This window comes from Accipiter gentilis, chromosome 6 (genome assembly GCF_929443795.1).
Source record: "Accipiter gentilis chromosome 6, bAccGen1.1, whole genome shotgun sequence".
Taxonomy (NCBI): Eukaryota; Metazoa; Chordata; class Aves; order Accipitriformes; family Accipitridae; genus Astur; species Astur gentilis.
In genome coordinates, this window is record NC_064885.1 from 36,140,772 (window position 1) to 36,154,272 (window position 13,501).

At 41.3% G+C, this 13,501-nt stretch overlaps 1 protein-coding gene across 3 annotated transcripts in view; it reads right to left on the reverse strand.

Annotated features, from left to right (window-relative positions):
* The window catches only part of PIK3CA (phosphatidylinositol-4,5-bisphosphate 3-kinase catalytic subunit alpha), a 48,169-nt gene extending 35,408 nt beyond the window's left edge, over window positions 1–12,761 (reverse strand). The window contains exon 1 of one of the 3 annotated variants that reach the window (XM_049803139.1): window positions 12,531–12,761. The gene's annotated coding sequence lies outside the window, so the exon portion shown is untranslated. Of the gene's footprint in view, window positions 1–490; window positions 1,211–6,820; window positions 8,529–12,530 lie in introns of those variants that run through there. The other 2 variants (XM_049803140.1, XM_049803141.1) reach the window with 2 other exon arrangements.
* Between the last annotated feature and the right edge of the window lie 740 nt (window positions 12,762–13,501).

Below are 13,501 nucleotides of genomic sequence, written 5' to 3' on the forward strand. Positions count from 1 at the left end.
AGTTTTTCAAGTCCCAAGACAAATCCCATTACATTGCTGTCATAGACAGGACATAGCAATGTTTTATAATAATTCGCAGTATTTTTGGTATGAAAGAGCTGCTCATTAGGATTTATGTCTACATGTGATTTCTTTTCCAGGTAGAAGTTTCCTCTAGACTCTTAGCATTACCTTAAGAGGGAAAAAAAGTCTTTTACTTACTAAACAATCCAACTATGTTTATAGATTCCAAGTTACTGCACACTAATGTATAGGTTATATGATTTTCTTTATTCTCTAACAAACCGACAGAAATATCAACTACAGCTATGTCCCCAAATAAGCTTTTTTAAACTTCTGTGGAATCCCCAAAACAAGGCGGGGGGGAGGGATGGATAAAAAAATTATTGGGACAAGAGTAACACTTTTCAGAATGCAAAACATTTCAAACTTCCTAGAGACCAACATGTTTTATTGTCATTTTCAGACACATCAGGCACTCCAAACTCACCATGAAGAAAACTGGGCGGAGTTGCCTGTCTAATTTTGCTGCTGTCCAAACCTGCTGTGTGGTGACAGTAAGACTGCCCCGGACTAGATATTTTCAGTACTGTCCTTTTGTTCTTCCTGCTTGCCAAGCTGGCATTTTTCCAAAATCCAGGAAGACTAGTACAAAGATGTCTGAAATTGTGCTCTATAAAAACATTATTACACACAGATTTAAACAGTAGAAATATTGCTTTGTATAGAATAGAAAGCAGGAGACTGTTGTATTGCAGTTATGTCTTCTAAGTATTGCTTTCATCCTTTTTTCACAGAAAAGGCACAAATACACAGAATTGCTTATCTGATCACAAACAGCAGCTCAAGGGAAACAAACAAACAGAAGGATTTAACACTGTCGAAAACACATCTTAGTGTTTTAGTTTCCTTCTGAAACAGGAAATTTTATTTGTAGTTACCTACTTCTTCCTCCCTGCAAATAACAGTGCTGAGTACCTTTGCCTCATTCTAGACAAAGCTAAAAAGCCCCTAAAGTTATTGGTAGCATCTGTAGAATTATAGTACAGCAGAAATACAAGATCATTCTTTCCTGTGGATGTAAAAATCTCACTGGAAATTAGTGAAAAGAAGTTTCAGTTTAGTTAGATATGAGAACATGGGTTGACTATGTTTTAAAGATGTTTTCTTTAAAGTTATCTTACATGCAGATTTTGTTTGTTTCAGAATATAGCATTCTTGGAGTCTGGTTGTAGTGACTTTCAGATACCATGAATAAAATTAATGGCAAGGTCACCCTAGGGGAAAAACAAAAAAAAAAGAAAAAAGAAAAAACCTCGCTATAAAGTATTTCCCAAGAGGTTTTTTTTATATATTATATATACATACACATAAAAAATATGTTACTGAAAAAATACAGGATCAAACAGCTGAAACAAAACCAAGATGAACAGTTTAAAAGATTTACTATTGCTAGACTCTTCCCCCTGACACCCAAGAAAACCAAAAAACCTTTGTAAATTCTTATTTTCAAATCCCCTTGCTCACCCTCCCCCACCCATGCAGGCATATTGTTTATAGCTTCACTCACTATCTGGGAGCCATGAAAACAGGATCACAAGAAAGAAACATTTGCAAGTTACTGGTGACCTCTACAACTCCCACTACGATTGTACTTTTTCCCTAGGGATCCCATGACATACCAAGAGCAGAATGTCCGTCCTAGAACATTTTCTTCCAGTTAAAGGCACATTATCCCCCCCTCCCCCCCCCTTTGTTAAACAAAGGAAAGCCTGGAATTAAATGCTCCTTTTTAGTCCAAAATCATTAAGTAAATCCATTTCTAGCTTCACCTCAAACGAAAGGAGTTTGTTACTTATAGAAGAATAGTAGTCATAAAGCACAAAGAATTAGAAAAGCAACGCATCTTCTCTTTAGACTTCACGTATCTGCTTACTCATTATTTCAATGATTAGCTTGGCTTGCTATGTAGCAGGATGAGAATTACTCTCCCACTCGGCTCTTTTCTGGTTGGAGCTGTTCCTCCACAGCTAGGTGTGCGCTCTGAAGCTCAGGGAGCGGCACTCAAATGCTTTCATGCTCTTTAGATCAAAAGCCTTGAAGTTCGGCAACAAAATCTGAGCAACATGCCATCTCATACCAATAGAAATAAGGTTTTCCTTTGATTACGTACTTTTCTTTAATACTCTTTTACATGGGTGGCAAACATTTTTTTTTAAGTGAACATCAGAAAGACCATGAAGTAAAAGCACACCACAAACAACATTCTGCTCCTTGCTACAAATACTAAGGGCTTCAATGCCAGTTTTCACATGCAGAAATGTTTTGCTTCTGGAAATTAGTGCAAGACAATGTAAACAGAAGATTACTTGAGAATGCCATTCATGAAACTACATTAGATGGGTAACAAAAGCTGAGCTTTGAGTATATCAAAATATAAAACTCCACCTTAAATAATGCTGTTTACTTTTCTTTCCATGTTTCTTCCCATCCTCCCACCTTCCTGGGATATTTGGAACCCAGACAGTAAACAGGATCTTTAAAAACAGGAAGCACTGGCACACAGACAAGGACAAGGACCCGGAGCAGAATGAATCCAGGTGTTCTGCATTCTGGTCTAGTCTGAATCTTCACCCAACATGAGCAGCTGTGCAGCAGAGCCATAACTCAGATACTGGGCCTTTTCCTGGTGCTGATCTCCCCCAGGTGTGTCTCCTTGGCTTTTAGAAGTAACTCTCTCTGCTGCAACAAGATAAACCTCCAGTTGTATTGAAAAAGAGGAAGTATTTCCTCTCCCACTGTCCCTACCTAGAAAGGCAGGGAAAGAACTGCAATAAACCACCAGACTCCTCACAACCCTACACTTGCCTCCCTACCACAAGCAACAGTATCAAGAGCGTTCAGCCTACAACGTTCACCCAACGGGCTCCTCTAGATGGAAGGCACAGAGAGAAATGTGCGTTCAGAAGAAAATCTGACTGAGATTAGGCCCACTCTATTTCTAAATTTACATCCACCTTTACTCAAAAGATCCACCATGTGAGCCCTTCCTTTACTAAGAAGCAGCTGAAAAAGACATCAAACTCAGACTGACTTACAACATATTTTGTACTTCCCATGTAACATTTCTTAGGCAGGAGTTGGACAACAACTTTAAATTGAGATAAGGTGTTTCTTCCATACTAAATTACTCCAGACCCTGAAAGCAACTAATGTGTGAAAAAACAGGTTTGGAGTGGCAGTGGATAGCATCATTTTTGCAACTTTGCAGATTTTTAATATTAAGCCATAGAACAGTGAACTGGAAGACAGAATTTTCTGTTTGTAATCCAAGTATAAATTAGCTTTCAATTTAGTCTATCTTAACTGACTTCTGTAGCCAAACAGCATTTTTAGAAGTATGAGTTTAGTCTGCATGGACTTACTGAATTCCATTAGCAAAAATCATTATCTTTTATTTACTGGCAAACAAGAGGATGGGATGCAACTTCACTTTTGATAGAGCATTTGTAAGGAACCAAATGCCTCAGCAAAAGCCGTGGAAGTAGGGTTGGTTTTCTCTTTGTTTAAGCTCCTGAACTGAAAAAACAAAACAACATGTTCTCCGTTGAGGTATTTCTTAACCCCCTTTTTAAAACCATTTGTTGAGAGAAGGAAGTTTGTGGCAGAGTTAACACAAAGGCACAGCCACCATAATGAAAAATTTCAATTCTGCAGCTAAACACTCTTGCCCTATAAACAGCTGAAATTAATATAGTTCTTAAATTGTTCCATGTCTCTCTGTAGAGGACAAGATAGCAGGCAAACAAATCCAGTTCCTTGCAAACCCTGCCCTGTAGAAGTAGTTGCCTACTTCTACATAAGCTATAATCACAACAGCAAAATACCATGGCATTTCAAGAGTCAGAAATAATGAAGTACTTGCTCCCAGTAGACTTGTTTGTGATACAGTTAATGGTGATTAACTAAATATTTATTTAGCAGTAGATGATAACCCTGCTGAAAGGTAAGCACCAACAGTTTTCCATAAAATATTATCAACACACATTTATTTACTCCAGCAGCAGACCAAGACCATCTCGCCTAACCCACACACCAAGTCTGCGAGTGGCACAGCGGGACACCATTCAGCTGCAAAGCACTTAGCACTACTACATGCTCCCATCAGGCTTCATCTCCCCAAACGTCACAGATCCCTCAGGTGTACTGGACCTAAGCGCATCAGAAAACTGGGCCTTCTGTGTGAAACAATACTGTTGACTGAATTACTGATTTTGTAAGCATATTTGACTGCTTTATAGAAGTTACAAAGAAACTGAAGTTTCTCCAAAACCTTAAGGAGTATAGGTTTCTTCTTGTTCTAGCTGTTGACTCTGGTTGGATAGGACTTTTCTCTGCATTTACAGGTTGAATACCAAAGCAACAATCATGACTCTTGAGACACTAACATATTTGCATTTGTGTTCCAAGAAGTGCAAACAAACATGATTCATTGTGACTATGTATGTCATTAGGTCCTGCATGCTTCAGCCTGAAGTATAAAAACAGCCACAGTGAACTGTGACAAATGATTCTTCAGCATGTTTAATCAATGTTTATCATTTCTGTACGTATCTGTTAGAAGCATCTGCTTTGCAAACCCTATGTTGTGCAAACACGAAAGCATGATTTCAAGTAGAGGGCTACTGAGACATTAAATTTGTTGTTAGTGCATCTCTTTTCCCTATACTTCAAGCTGTTAGCCAAATTGTTTCTCTTATGAGGTCAGGGTACCAGCAATTTGTGTTTACTACATCTGAAAGAAATGGCTAATATTTGTCTAAATACATAATATTTGCAATTAACATGAACTTTACACAGAAGAAAGTGACATAAGCTCATAGGTATTTAAACAGTGAATTCCAGCAACATCTCCTCAATAGTTTAAAGACTTCTCAACCTCCCAGCTTGGAACGTCACTTTCATACCCAGATTGAACCCTTCGAGACAAAGGCACATGCTGCCTGCTACTACAATCAGAGCTCTGTAAAAGGGACACATTAAAAAGACAGACCTTTATTTTAAAAAAGCCAAAAAGACACTGGCAGTAGTCAGCCACTGCTATTAAGAGAACTTTACACATCTGCACAAACAAGGAAGTATTTTTAATACATGGTTCTTTGGAAACATGCCATTTATGTTTTTGTAGGTGTGTATATTCAAAAAGACTGAAAGCAGTTTTCAGCCTGGTAAAGTTTAACCCTGGGATAGAACAGAAGACCACAAAGGCTTAAGTGTTTTGGATTTAATTTCAACCCATTAAAAAAACCAACACACAAAACCAATTAGGGAAGGGTTGCTATATTGCAAATAATCTTTTTTTGTTGTTTAAATAAATAACCTGCTCACAAACGAGGATAGCAAGAGACTAGAAGCTGTAATAATAGTTACTCTTCTCATATCACCTTGAAGTTGCTTGTGATACTATCCTATCTGCTGATGTACAATGAAAGGTTTGGAAAACAGGTGATGAAGGAAGAGTTGAAGAGCAGGATTGCAAAGTACTTTGACAACACATTTAAGAAGTTTCCACAGTCAGGAATAGGTTTTGCTATCCTTTTCTTCAAGTATCAACTGTGCCATTTTGTTTCTTGTTGGCTTTCATTTTCATCCTTTATCTCTTGGTGGTAGTTATGCCATCTTCCCCCACACGTCAAAGCATTCCAAGTTGGAGTTAGATAAGATCAAGGGAGTGCTGCTAAACAGTGATAACATTAGTGCTTTACCCCCTGGTTCAGAGCAAGTTGAGGATGAAGACAAGTTATTAGAATTTTACTAACCACAACCTTGGCAAGCAGTTAAACTTGAGAAAAAAAACAGTTAAACTTTACCTTCTCAATTCAAATGTTAAAATCCATTTTAAGCACTTTCTTTTAGCTAGCGACCACTATCCAAAAATTTCATGTAACTGGTTAAGTTTATTACCTACAATGACAGCATTTCAATTTCACATATTACCTACTACTTCACACCAAAACACAAACATAATTTATTATAAATCAATCTTTGTAACAAACTTACTAGACGAAAAGTGGCACTCACAGGCATCCTATTTGGACACATCCTCAATTATACACCACAGTCAAGACTATTCAAGATGTCTGGATGTTGCTTAAAAATTAGCTCTTTCACTTTGACACTAGAGGTTTTCTTGGTACAAGTACTCTTCTGCAGTACTTGACGTCAAAACTGAAGGAGATTTCAGAGGCAACAGCAGGAAATTGCAAGAAGATAAAATACAATATATTAATCACCAGTGGAGACTGCCTTGATAAACTGGTAAGTGGAACTGGTTGTTCAACATCCACAAACTTTTCAGCAAGCAGAAGAGCAATTTCCAGTTTTATTAGTATCACTTCCTCTTTTATAACCCAGCCACAACATTTGTGGATTATTCTGTTAAGAGCTGGGAACATAAATACGAAAAATGAAGAATAACTGGTATGTTTTATAATCCAAACAGTTTAATGACCACAAGAAGCACATTTTAGAGTACTTGGCATGGAAGTTTTACTTCCCTTTTCCCAAAGGGAACCAGCTCTATCTAGAAACTTCTCCTCATGTTAGCACTATTAACTTTAATCTTTTAAACTATGCCTGTAGTCAAGAGTCAAGTTAGTGTTTTCCAACCTTAATGAAAAGTAACTTAATGGCACAAGCACCAAAGTTGGATAATAACGTATCTCATCACACAAAGCATATTCGTTGAGTTTGAAAAGAAACAATTCATCTCTACTCTGCTTGCTTGGTAAACCAGTCTTCACTCTCTGCTTATTCTTACCTTTTTTGTGCTTGTATTTTCAAGTGTTCAGTGTTTGGTTTGCCTACATCTTTGCAGAGATCCATCTCCTCGCTTTTCTAGCGAATCAGATGTCAAAGTCCCAAGGCACAGAAAATTTTGTTCCATTATGTTCAGATCACAGAACAGGCAGGTATTTCTACTTATGGTTGATTAGTCTCAGACGAAATGCCGAATCTTGAATATTTTCTTTTCAGTAACATTCAAGGTTTCTTGCATTTTAAGGATGTTCAAAAACTTGTTTCTTTGTTGACTGCTAATAGCTAAAAGAAGGAATAAGGTTGCAACAAGGAGTAATTTTTTGCTCACAGATTTAGTGTCCTCTGCAAGGATCCACAGCTAAACAGCTTATAGTTCGAGACACTTTTCCAACACAACAAATCCAATCTCAGCAGAATATCCTTGCTTCTGGAAGGACCGTGACCCAAGTTAACAGCAAGAGTTAAAAATCAGGCACAGACTTGGAACAAATTGGGCAAGAGTCATTCATCACCATTAACTGCCACATTTAAGTATTGGCAAAAGACTGACTAATTAGTATGGAAGTAACAAAAACAGTTAAGTCTCAATGACAGATAAGTTTTTTGACATGTTGTACAATCTAGGAGGGAACCTTCCAGTTTTCTTTCTTTTCTGTTTGGACTTTGAGATAAGGGATGTTTCTCTACATTTCTTTGCCTTAGAAGAGGGTCATAATGTACAGCCAATAACGTGACTCAGCTGTCTCAAAATTTCAGGAAACTTTACAGTAAGTCTTAGTCAATTCAGTAAGTCTCCTGAATTTGACAAAACATGCTTTGTGGTTCACAATCCTCAAAAGCTACATTTGCAAGCATTTCTTTAATCAGAAGCTGTAAGCGAAACTGCCAAAGTTTTCCTACATAAAAATCCATGAATATAAACTAATTTAAGGAAACATCTTAATGGATAGACAAAAAACAAAAACCCAAACAATCTCTTTGAGGTATATCTAACCTTCCACTGGCAAAAAGCAATGGGTCATGAAACAAGAGATTGCTGAACCTCAAGTTCTAAGTTTGACCCAACTGTTCTTATTAAACTAGACTGAAGTAGTCATTTACTTCTGCTGCTGCAAGTTAACAACATGCCAGAGAGGTGAAGGCTTCCACGGTACTCCACCATTCTCTCCCCTTCAATTTCACAAAGGTAAGCTGGTTTCTTTGAATTTCACTTTTACATTTCTAGAGTTCAGCTATTTGAGCACAGTTTTTCAAAAACTGACTATAAGCATTCCCAGCAAGTGTACTTAGCAGGCATAATTCACCAAAGTGCTTTTATTCCCTGCTTTACTGGCTTTAAGGAAAAAAAATGCTCTTAATACAGAGCAAGTGATGATGTCCACTCTCCCTCACATTTGTTTCAAATACACAGGCTTCTGAGACTGCCTTTCACAAACATCTGCATCCACAGTTAACTAGAAAAATACTTTTTTTAGAATTGAAGTGTAAATGCATGCTATATAAAATAAAACAACATGCTGGCTGCAAAACCATTAAGTACTGCTTAGACCGAGAAGACAAGATCCAGAATTACGTAAACTGTACTCAGCCTGCTGCATTTCCATTTGACAAGTTAACTTATAGAATTTATGAAAGTGCCCCCCCCCCCTTTTTTTTTTTTAAAAGCAGTTTAATTCCCTCTATCCCCTAGTTGGGCTTGGTTTTGTGTTGTTTTGGGTTTTTTTTTGGTTGGGTTTTTTTTGTTTGTTTGTTTGGGGTTGTTTTTGTTTGGTTTTTTTTTTTTAAAGTTAATACTATAGCAGTGCTGCAGGAAAAAACAAAGTTACACTTCAGAGCATTATTTCTGGTTCATTTAACACTCCATTAACCATTCAGAAGTAGATTTATAGAATGAATTCGGTTGGAAGGAACCTCTGGAGATTATCTGGACCAACCCTGTACTCAAAACAATTCACATATGTTTGGTGTCCAAATAAGTATCAAGAGAAATCTATTTTCTCTCTCCACTGCTCACATTTGGATTAGGGTAGTACAAAGAGAGACTTGCAACAGAATGCTTTGCCATGACACATTCAACTTAAAAAGCAAAAGAAAATTCCCATCCAGTTTTAGCGTAAATATTTTTGTGGCCTCTTCTAGCCATAGCTACAATTTCAGACAGGCATCATCACTTGGAGCAGCTGGATGTCTGGCTTTTTAAAAGGATGAGACAAAGCTCCCACAAGCATGGAATGCAATGCAATGCATGAAAAGCTGCAAAACCCCCAACAAACCCTACCTTAGCTTACACTACAAGGCACAAGTCTGTTTCTTCAGTTTGCCAAAGTACAAACTCTTATTCTTTCCCTAATGGTCTCCCTCCAACTCAACCATGGACACAAAAAATGCACATATGGCCCATTTTTCCTCAATGGGAGATTTACTAGATCACACCCACTTTTCAGTAAGTAGCAAGACGAAACTTAAGTTATATAATGGTATTTTAAGACTAAACTGGAAAGACTAATTTTGCAGTATTATTCCCACTCCAGTTATAAAAATCAGTTTCCTCATTAGTATCAACATTTAAAAAAAAAGTCTTAGCTTCCCCTCACCCAAATACAACATTTTTCAAATGTACTTTTAACTACAACCTTTGTTAACCTTCACTAATGTACTCAACTGGGCAAAGCAAACCTACATATGCTACCCATCTACGAGACGCTAGCGTTTTTTTTGCATGATTTGGAATTAATGTATCCTCATCCCAATTTCCTTTCCCCCAAAGGCAAGAAAAGCAATAGCAACAATCTTCTATTTGGAAGCAACTGATATTTGCAAGGTGTTCAGATATCCGAGTATTCCTGGTACCCAGAGAACCTGCACCAAAAGCCTAGAAGACTACATAACAAATTGACTTTTTATGTACAAAATTTTTTAAGAAAGCAGTTCTTGCAGACTAAATGCCAGCCTTAGGCTTGTTGTCTAGTCGTTTATAGACAACTTTACTTTCTTTCCGAGTTAAAACTACGATAATCATCAAAGTTGTTCAAAATTGTATTACAGGTGGCCAAGCCATTGAAAATGCACACTACACACTTGAATCCGAGGAACAACCGTGATCAGGAAGTCCATTCTCTATGCGATTGTGCGGGTTTTGGCTGGGCTAGAGTTAATTTCTTCATAGTAGCCACTACAGGGCTATGTTTTGGATTTGCGCTAGAAACAAGTGTTGATAATAGAGACGTTTTTGTTACTGCTGAGCAGTGCTTACACAGAGCCAAGGCCTTTTCTGCTTCTCACCCCACCCCACCAGCGAAGAGGCTGGGGGTGCACAAGAAGTTGGGAGAGGACACAGCCAGGACAGCTGACCCCGACTGACCAAAGGGATATTCCAGACATCATATGATATCATACTCAGCTTATAAAACTGGGGGAAGGAGGGGGAAGGGGTGGACATTCGGAGCAACGGCATTATCTTCCCAAGTAACCGTTTGCTGGCTGGGGTTAAACCGCACCAGTGATAACACCTTTTAAAGGTGCAATCATCTTCCAATAACTGGAAGCCTCTTAGGACATACTCGGTCTTGTGAGATAGCATGATGGTAAAGCGTGAAACCCTTGCTTGTTGTAGAAATTCCTATTCTAAAGCTTCCAGAAACTTTTAAAAAGTGAGTTATCCAGGAAGCCATATCCCCCATTTGCTTCCAGAAAGCAGGAAGAGCCCGATTGTCAGAGAAACAGTTAACTAAGTACTGAACTACTTTATGACTTCCAATAAAGCACAATTGCTTTGTAAACAGCTCAGCTACACCACCTTTCCCAAGTAATACTCCAGAAAAAACCCCCAACCCACCCTGTGCCATTATTCATGCAAGTAAATTGCAACAAGTAGTAAAAAAAAATTTGCCATTAACACAGAATGACAATTTGAAGCAGCCAAACAACTAAAAAACCTTAGCATGGATTTGTAGGCTGGGCTTAGTGTGCTTTGAAAAAACACGAAACACTGTCTGCAGATTATTAAGGCATCAGCTTAACATCTACGAAATGCAGGGCATCTGCTCCAGTCAAATTTCAACTGCAGCTCTGAATTTGCCGTATTTATTGTCTTAACAAAAAAGCAGAATATTTTAATTGATCGCATAAGTAATGGTGTGGTTTCATAAATTCCTCTGTAAACACTATGAGCTCAGTTGATGCATGGTTTGTCTACATGATGTCGTTGGCTAAAATATGCTTCCAAATAACTAACCACTCTGGAAAAGTTTGCCAATGTTATTGTTTGAGAATAAAGTTACTTATTGTGAAACTTTAATTTCACAGGGGGCTTTATTTCAGAACAGCTTATCCAGTCAGTTCCCCACAGTAGACAAAACCATTAAATCCCATCGTCCCGAGTACTGGAACATTCCTAGGAACTAATGATGTTTACACACAACAAGAGGGGGACTTTATTACGCTGCATTACAGAATTGCAGCATGGAAGCAACTGAAGCAACAAGTATGAGAACATCTCTGTAAATTAATTGTGAGGTGGGAGAAATTAAAGAACGGTTCAGATCACGACGGGAAAGTTTCTGACTTTGTGATGAATTTGAAAGCCTGCTATAGCTCAAAACAGGAATGTGAGGATGCAAGTAACTAACAGAACAGAGTCCAGATTTCTCCCATTAAGTATAACAAAATCCAAATTCAGAATCCAGTTACCACTCCTTTACAACTTCGCTGAAGAATGCTCATAACTGCAGAATTAACTCAAGCAAAGCTTTGTAGTCCATTCTGTCTACCTTTAAACATATACCTTCCTTGTGCTTGTTCTGAACATGCATTGTTTATAAAATAACCTCTATTCAATCACGTTTTTAAAGTCCACAAGAAAAGAGTTACAGAGAAGAAAAAAAATGTACAGGGACATACTAGTAACAGCAACAGAAATAACAAATCTGACATTTTAGTAACTTCAGGAGTGCTGAAAACAGCAACACAAGCCCCAAAGAAAAACAAACTGCAGTTTGTATTAGTGTGGTCAAAGTTGCGTTAACGCCATCTACTAGGAAACACAAGTACCGGTAAGAAACAGCAATTTCATATTTAACATCAATAAAAACAGCTCTCTAGAGAGTATAAAACACGAAGTTGCTCCAGGTAGCACAGATGTGACACTGCTACCGTAAGTGGACTGCAGCTGGAAACAGAAGATTGCATGCCGCCAGTTCATACACACACCCAGTCGGAAGAGGCTCTGCTCCCGGTATTATTAACTAACCCAACCGTGAGCCCGCATACGCTCCATCACGACAACTGCTGAAACACATTTACAGAAAACAGCTGTATTTCGGGGGTGGGGGGAGCCGCACCCGAAAGCGACAAACCGCTACGGTTTTGGTGGTTGGTTTTTTTTTTCCTCTCCCAGGTCACGTCCGTACGAGGGGAGACCCACAAATCGCGATTTGGCGGAGCAACGCCTTGGAGCTTTCCCGGCCGAGGGAAGCCCCGCCGCAGGAGGACGCAGCCGCGCTCCGACCCGCCGATGGTCGTGCCTCCCCCTCCGCCCGCCGAAGACGAGCAAGACGCCCCACAGCCTACAGAAAGCGGCGCTCCCCTCCGCCACCGCCCGGTCAGAGTGCCGGCAAGCCCCCGACCACCGCCGGACATCCCAGAAAACGCCGCCGTGCCCGGGGGGGGGGGAAACCCAGGCGACCCCCAGCACCGACCCGCGCCTCACTCACCTCACAGGCGCGGCCTCCCCGCCGGCCCGCAGCCGCCGCCGCCCCGACGGGCAGGGCAGGGCAGGGCTGGGCTGGGCCGGGCAGCGTCCCGCAGCCACTCGCAACTCCTTGAGTCACCTCACAGCCGCCACCGCACCCTTCAGGCGGGTAACTGTCCCAGCCCCCGCTCCGCTTCGCTCCAGGCGCTGCGCGGAAGCGGGGCCGGACAGCCGCCGCGCCGCTCCCACAGAGCCGCCTCCCGCACGGGCAATAACAGGAAGGGAGCGGGGCCCTGACCCCGGATGGGGATGGTACCGCCCGCCGGAAGTGGAACCGCGCGGGGGAGGGAGGGGGGGAGAGAGAAGGGGCGGGAAGAGGAGGGGAGGCGGTGGCGGGCAGCGCGCCTGCGCCGCACGAGGAAGGGTCGGGGGGGCGCGGCGTGACGTCACGGCGCGGGAAGGAGGACGCCCCGCCCCCGCTCCCTCAGAGCCGGCGCTCCGGCGGCACCGTACGGCGCGGCGTTCGTTGTCAAAAAAAAACCTCACCCCGGCAGAGAAAAACCCGGGTTTGGCCGAGTCCCTTTTCCCCACCCGATTAAAAATTTCCCTTAAAAACCCGGTGGGCTCGCGTCACCGCGCGCGGTTCCGGCGTTGGGTCAAGAGAGAGCGGCCTACCGAGGGAGGACGCTTTCGGGGCCCGCTCCCCGGCGTTGCGGGGTCTGGCGGGAGAGCGCTGGGCCGGCGGAGCTCGGCGAGCGCCAGCGGGACGCGAGGAGCGAGGGAGGGTCTCGGGCTGAGGCCGTGACAGGAGGGAGGGAGGCGGCTGGGACAACACGGGTCATTAATCGCTCGGGCACCTTGGTTAATCGCCGTTTATTCCAGGGATATTCGTCCTCTGCCCTGGAGAGACGCGTGTGAGCGAGTGTTGGAGCCGGGCGTCGAACGCGGCCAGGGTGAATTCTCTTCCTCGAGTTGGGGTCCGGCACGGGACCC